We start from the raw sequence: 8713 nt of genomic DNA, 5'->3' as shown, positions 1-8713 counted from the left end.
GGGGCTTGTGCGCCATGTACAATCTGCCTTAGGTCTCCAGGAGCTTTTAAGTCTCTAGGGGCTTGGTGAGCTGGTGCCCCAAAGCACCCCCCTCACCCTCCATCTTTTCCCTTCCAGGCATCTCTCAGAAAAGACTTGGGGCCGGGGCCAGCGCCAGGGAGGGGCAAGACTCCACTCGAATGTCAGACTCCATCCCACCTCTGCCTCCCCCACAGCAGCCACCTGGAGAGGACGATGACCGTGACTGGGAGTCCTAGGAGCTCAGCGGCTCCCTCTTCTTCCCAAGCCCAGGCTGAGGCTCTTGCCCTTACATGGATGCAGTTGGGATGGGCTCCTTGGTCTGCAGGTCTCTCATCCCCTGATGCCCTTGGAGGGACGGGGGGTCTTGGAGGACCACCAGGGCTGTGGCTGGGCCCGCTTCAAGGAGGGAGGGAGGCTGGCTCCTGAGGGGTGGGGGGAGGGTTCCCGGCTCCATGCCTGTGCTCCACCCACCTCCTTCACTGGTGTGCTCTGCTCTTCCCTGAGACTTTGAGATACAGCAGTGCACAAATCAATAAAGAAGTAGAAAGCAGAAAGCCATCAACCAGCAGTACACTTTTAATTAAAGAAGTAGAGCCATGCAGAATGCAAACTTCTCCGAGGCAGGGCCTGTGCACCTGCTCCCACTGGTCTCAGGCAATGGGGCCAGGTGCCAAGGGGACCGACCAAGGCCCTTTCTCTGGGGTCAGGGAGAGAAGAGGTGTCAACAGGGGCAGTTGTTGCAGTTGGGGGCAGGGGGGTATTCTCACAGAGGAAAAACTGCCTGGCTGACGGACACAGAGTATCTAAAAGTAGCCATGCTAAGAGCCTAATGGCCCTTGGTGTAATTGCTGGTGTCAGGGGAAGAGGTGTCTTGGAGTCTGCCCAGGTGGCTGAGAGGGGGAGAGGTGCTACTGAGTTGCAGGACCTGGTACTCATCCAGGGGCATAAGGGTGCTGTGCAGGGCCTGAACAGGTTAGGGAGCAGCCTGGAAGTAAAGGGGGTGAGGCCAGCAGGTGGCGCAGCAACACACGGGGCCCTGTTCCCAGTTCTCAGTGACTTCAGTGCCGGATTTCCCAGGGGTGGTTTTTAATGCCCAGATGGCAGTTGGATGCAGTAAGTAACCAGAAGCCTGAGGGCCGAGGGAGCCCTGGACACCAGGGGGTTCTGGGAGTGGGGAACGCCCCTAATTTTGAGGAAAGGGTGAAGGTCTCAAACAGCCAATCTGAGCTGGGAAAGGGAGAGGAGGAGAAGGGGAGGCGGCAGAGGCCTGCTCCACCTCACCTCTGACGAACTGGACGCTGAGAAACAGGCAGGGCCAGAGATGCGGTGGAAGGTGCAGCTTCCACAGCTGCCCAGGAAGGCTGGCCAGGGAAGGAGGGCAGGGAGGACACTGGGCCGTGGTGGGCAGGAGGGCAGATCCAGTTTCTGGGAGGGGGCCCAAGGATGGCTGGGACCCAAGTAACCTAGTTTTCACCAACTGGCCTCTACGCCTATTCCTGGGTCCTGGCGGCCTGGTGATTGCAGAAGGGGCCTGGTCTGCATGCCAGACAAGTGTGGATATTCCTTAGGAGAGGCCAGACTTCTCATGATGAAACTGAGGAGATAGGGCAAGACCATGGGGGAGAAGTCAGCTGGCCTTGTAGGCATTATGTTCAAAATGACAAGGCTTATGGGTTGGGCTGCATAGCACGCTTAGGGGACACAGTAACAGAATCTGGAAATGTGTCTCTCACCTAACCAGGCCAAACGTTCTCACTTCAGAACAGTGAGCAGAGCTTCAGGCAGCACAGCTCCTGTTTCCCTTAAGGGTCCTTGGAAGGGAGTGTGTGTGTGTAGGGTGTGTGCTAACATCCATCATTGCCCTCTATTTTCCCAGCAGCTCTGTGAGGTGGTCACGTTAGAAAGTGTAGTCCTATTTAGCAGCTGAGGAAGCTGAAAGGAGGATAAATTCAGTAATTTGTTCTGGGTTGTCCAGACTCTCTAGAGGCAGAGATGGGATCAGGACCCAAGGCTCCTGTCCCCTAATCAATAAGGTTTTCCACAGTAAGGCTGGGAGTCTCCTCTCCCTGAGATAGGGCCATTTTTCTTGTACTCTCCCTCCCAGGTTCTGCTCTCTTAATCGGGCGCATATGGCAGCGTCTTGTGTTATTTTTGAAGATGGCCCACAGTGGGAAGGACATGTTGGCGATTTGTCATGGTGAGGATCAGGAGTGTTCAAAGAAGGCTTTGATAGAATCAGGGAGGGAGTGTAGCAGGAGACCTGCTTTGACAAGCCCAGACAAGTGAGAAGGACAGGGTCCCTTTGCTGAGCCACTAAAATAAGGAGGGATGAGCAACTAAGTAACTAAGAAGTAAGAACAAAAGAACATTGTATGACCCTATCGGCAGCCCTGCTCTCTCAGCAGCCCTGCTTTCTTGCTTCTGTAAACCTGCTTCTGCCACGTAGGCTTAGTAAAATCGCTTCCACATGCCACACTATAAGAACAAGCTTCTGCCTGAGGTCAGGACCCAGAATTTGGAGACTGCCGCCTCTGGGTCTGCATGCATAAATAAAGTTTCACGCCCGGAAGTGGCTGAGCTGTTTCCTGTAACATTTTGGTTCCCTGACCGCGCGGGAAACACTCAGAGGAGCAGGCCTTTTTTTGCCCACGGTGAGGGCAGCGAGGGGAGTGACCGAGAGGGAGCCCGGCAGCCGAAGGGAAGCACGCCCCCTGGTGATTTCGGGTCCCAGACACCTGGGTTGGAAACCCAGCCCTGTCACCTATTAGCTGTGTGCACTTGTGCAAGTTACTGAACCTCTCTGTGCCTCAATTTCCTCTTCTAGAAGATGGGGCTATGGTACTTGAAGGAGACTTCTTAAAAAGTTTTTTTTTTTTAAATTTTGAAATCATTTCATACTTAAAGAAAAGTTGCAAAAACAAAAGCCAAAGAACTCCTGTTTATTCTTCTCCCAAGAAATTCTCTCTGCAAAGTTGTAATGTCTTTTCATGTTTGTTTTATCATCTCCCATATAAATTATGTCATTTATTTATTTATAAGTTATTGTTATTGTATCTTCTGAACCTGAAATGGATGCTGCAGCCATGGTGCTCATTTACCCCTAAATACCTTGGTGTACATTATCTAAAAATAAGAATTTTCTCTTATATGAACACAGTACAGTAACCAAAATTAGAAAATTATTGTTGCTCCAGCACTATTATCTTGTTTATAGATCCAAATTGAAAATCATCAATTGTCCCAAGAATGTGTTCTAGAGGAAAAACACAAAACAAAACAAAACAAAACAAAAACCATTCTTTTCTGTGGTCCAGAGTCTTAATTCAGAATCAAACACCACATTCGGTTGTCACTTTCTGTATTTTTCTTTAATCTGAAACAAGTTCCTCATCTGTATTTTTCATGACCTTGACACTTTAAAGATTTTATTTCTTTATTTTAAGAGAGAGAGAGGAGAAAGGAGGTAGAAAGAGAGGGAAAAGAACATCAAAATGTGAGAAGAATATTGATTGGTTGCCTCTTGCATAAGTCCTGACTAGTGTCCCAACTCACAACCGAGGCATGTGCACTGAATGGAATCGAGCCTGGGATAATTTGCTCTGTGGGACACACCCAACCCACAGAGCCACACCAGTCATGGCCACGATCTGGACATTTTAAAAATGTACAGACCATTAATTTTGCATAATATGCCTAGGTTTTGGTTTGTTTCTTATTTCCTCGTGATTAGATACAGATTGTGCATTTTGGGTGGAATCCCACAGAAGCGATGTGTGTTATAGGATGGTTTTGGGGACAGAGTATAAAAGCACTGGGAAGAACATCTGGCACCCAAGCACTCTCCATGTGTTGATGAGTTGTGCATTGGTGTCCACACTCTGAGGCCTTCCCTTTCCAAGGCCCTTCCCCTGCCAGATTCTCAGAGCACCCATCACCATTGTGGGCAGCACAGTGACTCTCCAAGCCCAAGGTGCAAACAGTATCAACAGGGAAATGACACATACAGGAAGGAGAGAGCTAACTACACAGAATGGCCTACTAAAGGCTACGTGAACTGCTGCAGAGGCATAGTGGCCGTGGGGGCTGCCTGGGACTTGGGCTGGTTGAGGCCAGTGTCAAAGAAGGAGGGAGGCAGTCATCCCCACTTGACATGACACTATGGGTCAAGACTCTGGATCAGGAGCTTTTGGGGTCCCATCTAGAGAGCAGTCAGGCGTCTAGCAGGACTGGAATGCAGAGTTCTTTGACAGGGAAGTAAAAGTGAACTGTGCTAGCACCTGGGGACAGACCGCATACGGAAGAGAAAGACAAGAGGGAGAGGGCATCCAGGATGGTTCCTGGGTGTCTGGCATCTCGGTGGGGAAAGAAGAAGAGTACCCTTCGCTGAGACTGGGAACCCAGGACAAATGAGTGAGGAGGACAATGCAGTCAGTTTTTGACCAGGAAGGGTTGGGGGTGCCAGGTGGAGATGTCCAGTAGCCATGTAGATTTGGAACTCTGATATGGGCTGGGTGTCTAGATTTGGGAAACATGTCTTCCCCCTCTGCAAAACGGTGTCCCTCAAAGCATTAGTGTGAGGATCCATGACATGACATGTATAAAGGTGGGTTCCAGAATATTAAAGACTAATATTCTGATGATGTCAATTAGGATGATGATAATGATAATGATGATGACCAGGATGAGTGGAAACCATGGCTAAGGGGGGATGTAGGAAGAGGGACAGAATAGAATAAACATCCTTCTTTTTTAAAACTAATTTATTTTTATTGTATATTTTCCATTACCATCTAGTCTCCTTATACCCCCACCCCCACAATCACCACACTGTTGTCCATGAGTCCTTGTTTCCTTTTGTTCAACCCTCCACCCACCAACTGTCAGCCTGCTCTCTATCTGTCAGCCTGCTCATATCTGTCAGCCTGCTCTCTATCTATGAGTCTGTCTCTATGTTGCCTGTTAGTTAAGTTTGTTCTTTAGATTCCACGTATGTGTAAAATCACTTGGTATTTGTCTTGCTCTGGCTTAGTTCACTTAGCGTATTGTTGTCAAGATACATCCATACTGTTGCAAGGGGAGAAATTTTCTTCTTTTTATGGCTGTGTAGTATTCCATTATGTAAATGTCCCATCGTTGTTTTATCCACTCATCCACTGATGGACCTTTGGGCTGTTTCTATATCTTGCTGATTGTCAATAATGCTGCAGTGAACATACAGGTGCTTACGTTCTACTGAGGTAGTGTTTTGGGTTTCTTCGCATATATTCCCAGAAGTGTGATCGCTGGGTCAAAAGGCAGGTTCATTTTTAATTTTTTAAGGTATCTCCATACTACTTTCCACAGTGGCTGCACCAGTCTGCATTTGCACCAACAGTGCCAAAGGGCTCCCCTTTCTCCACATCCTCACCAGAACTTGTTGTTTGTTGATATATTGATGATGGCCATTTTGACGAGTGTGAGATGATATCTCATTGTGATTTTAATTTGTGTTTCTCTGATGATGAGTGAACTTGAGCATCTTTTCATATGTGTATTGGCCATCTGTAGATCTTCTTTGGAAAAGGGTCTATTCAGGTCCTTAGCCCATTTTTCAATTGAGTTGTAGAAATTTTTGATGTTGAGTTCTGTAAGTTCTTCATAAATTAGATATTAGCCTCTCATCAGATGTATTGGCAAATATGTTCTCCTGTCCTGTGGGTTTTCTTTTTATTTTGTTGATGTTTTCCTTTGGTATGCAGAAAAATTCTAGTTTGATATAGTCCCATTTGTTTATTTTTTCTTTTGTTTCCAGTGCTGGGGGAGATATATGTGATAAAATATTGCTATGAGCTATGTCTGAGATTTTGCTACCTATATTATTTTCTAGGATTTTTATGGTTTGCTCTCTAATGTTCAAGTCTTTAATCCATTTTTAATTTATTGTTGTGTGTGGTGTAAGAAGGTGGTCTAGTTTCATTTTTATACATGTGTCTGTCCAGTTTTCTCAACATCATTTATTAAATGAACTATCTTTAGCTTATTGTATGCGCTTAGTTCCTCTGCTGAATATTACTTGACTCTAAATGTGTGGGTTTATTTCTGGGCTCTGTATTGTTCCATTGATCTGTGTGTCTGTTTTTATGCCAGTACCAGACTGTTTTGATTACTGTGGCCTTGTAGTATGGTTTGATATTAGGCAGCGTGATTCCTCCAACTTTGTTCTTCTGTCTCAGGATTGCTGTTGCTATGCATGACCTATATGTAGAACCCCCCTTTGATACTCCACTAGTCCCTCCTTTTTAACCAGGTAAAGATTTCCCTTCATCTACTTGGAGTAAGAGTCTATAAGTCCCACTAAAATCTCACTCCCTCTTGAGGATCTGTGTCCTGGAGTCTTTCAATGTCTCGAGGTCCTCCACTCTGCCTTCCCTTGCTACAGGTTCTTAATGGTGGCCCTTGCAGTATGAATAAGCCAGTTGGAAAACAGATGGCACTTGTATGTCTGTGTTGACCATTTCTTTGGGTCTGTGGCCAGGCCTCCTCATTGGATAAGCTCTCAGGAGAAGCTCAGCTGACACTGCAGTCAAAGAGGCCTGTTATGAGACAGAGGGATTTAAGTTAAAATCTTCTCCTGGAGGGAACCAGAGAGTCCCCAAGCCCTGGTGCTTTTGGCTCAGTCTAGTTATTGATTCCCAGATCCCCTTCTAGTTCCAACTTTCAGGTCCACTGGCATGGACAACATTTCCGCTCGGTTGTGGTGCAATACCTCCCATACAACTCATCCAGGGACCCACGTGTTCCTCTCTCTCCAACCGAGACAGGCTTCCCATTTCACTGGCCTATTTCAGTGAATAGAGTTAAGACTGTTTCGTTCTCTTCCTAGAAATCTGGGCATTGTCTGTGTCTTCTCTCTCTTCCGTCCCCTCTATGATTAGCTACCCAATCCTGTCAATAAAGTGCCTGAGATTTGTTCTTCCCTCTCTGTTCCCTCATCAGAACAAACATTCTCTGAATTCCCAGGACATATAAAGGTATCCTCAATTGCGTAGTATTGGATTTGATAATACCAGCTTTTTTTTAAACCTGTGAGTCTGATTTCTTTTTATTCATTGTCTTCTTGAATTAGTTCTTGCAAAGATATTTTGTTCTCCATCTGGATTTTAAACAGTGCAACTCTAGGCAACCGAATTTCTCTTCATTTTTTTTCTCTCCTCTCCTCTCCCTTCCTCTCTCTAAATCTTGCTTCCGGGGGGGCATAGCAGGTGCTTGGCTCACCCTAAGCTGTGGCATGGGGTTGAGGCTCTCCCTGTTACAGGGCATTGCCGTGGCGCTCAGTGTTGTATCCAGGAAACATCTGAAGATAGTCCTGGAAGAAGTTGGACTATATAGTGCTGTCCTCACTGACAAGGCCTCATCGCTCATCCTGAAATTTATGAAGGTGATACCATTCCCAGATGGCTCTGCCCACCTCCTTCATAGAGTCTTCAAAGGCATCCCCATCACCCCAGCCTCCCACTTCTCTGAGGCTTTGTGATGCACCTATAAGGGCTTCTCTTTCCCTCCGACCAAATGTGGGAAAGGTCCTCCCACCCTCTACCCTCCCTCCTGCTCCCTCCTTTCTCTTGCTTCCTCCTGTCCACACTTTGGGCCCTGGTCTCAGCAGCTGCATGCCCTCTTTCCCCAACTGTCATCACTCCACTGCCCCATCTTCCCTCCCACACCCTCTGGGACACCTTTTCCTTGTTGAACCTCTGTTTCCCCATCAGGCAAGGAGGGTAAGGTAGGGAGGAGCCAAGATTTCCTTTTCCCCCTACAGGAACATCAGCAGAGGAAATGGGCGATGGTGTGCAGTACTATTTATTTAAGCTACAGGAAAATTATTGAGGAGAACAACACAATCATCTTCCTGTACTTAGACGACATCCTGGCCTTGGTCCTCCAACACTACCACAACTGCGTTGTGGAGAAGGTACTTCCTGGTCACTCTGCTTCTCCAGCATCTCTTCTCTGCCATCTCTTTGCCTACCCTCCAGAAAAAAATGCCTGGCCTTCAACGAGACTTGGGGAGTAGGGGCTAGTACAGTTACTTCTCCCACATTTCAATCCTTCACTTAATCCCACTGGAGACTCTAACTGACCAAGGAAGAGACCTCAGGAATTTGGACTCTGTTAAAAAGTGTCTCCTTCCCTGCTGGCATGCTATGTAACATGCCTTTCAGCTCTTCACTGTCTTCCCCCATAAAGGGATGAGTAAAGCTAAAATTTTCTGATTGTCATAGGAAGAAGCATTCACGGGAGATAGAAGGAGCCCCATACTATTCTCCTGCCTTTGCTGTTTGTCCACAGCTTGGCTCCCTAGGGATGGAGAAGAAGCCCTTTCTGTTCCCACTAGATGTCCTTTGGAAGAACTTATCCATGGGAAAGACAATATCTTGAGAGACAAGGAAGCTAGATCTCACCTAATTTAGGAGTTCTCTGAGGGGGACTCAGGAAGAGGGGTGGTGAGTGGGCTGGCCCCATGCCCCACAGGGAAGATAAAGAGTGTCAGGCTGAGCAAGACTACAGAAGGCTTAGCTCCTCATCCCCCAGTCTTGCTGTGGGTAGTGTGTCCTGGTTCCTGGGTCATGCTCACCTTGGAAGTCTCTGAGCTTCCTGGTTCCTTCAGGATAAGAACCTGCAGCAGGATTACCTGGATGCCCTGACCATTTTGACA

General features: G+C 47.4%; 1 long non-coding RNA gene across 1 annotated transcript; it reads left to right on the top strand.

Annotated features, from left to right (window-relative positions):
- Window positions 1-7319: 7319 nt before the first annotated feature.
- LOC128626408 (uncharacterized) lies at window positions 7320-8703 on the top strand. The gene is made up of 3 exons (XR_008390352.1): window positions 7320-7438; window positions 7817-7969; window positions 8666-8703. It is a non-coding gene; the product is annotated as an uncharacterized LOC128626408 (long non-coding RNA).
- The last annotated feature ends 10 nt before the right edge of the window (window positions 8704-8713 follow it).

The sequence above is a fragment of the Artibeus jamaicensis genome, unplaced genomic scaffold (assembly GCF_021234435.1).
Source record: "Artibeus jamaicensis isolate MK-2021 breed Jamaican fruit bat unplaced genomic scaffold, CSHL_Jam_final scaffold_584, whole genome shotgun sequence".
In the NCBI taxonomy this organism is placed as follows: domain Eukaryota; kingdom Metazoa; phylum Chordata; class Mammalia; order Chiroptera; family Phyllostomidae; genus Artibeus; species Artibeus jamaicensis.
Note: the sequence above shows the minus strand (reverse complement) of the source record. Positions and strands in the feature narration are given on the sequence as shown.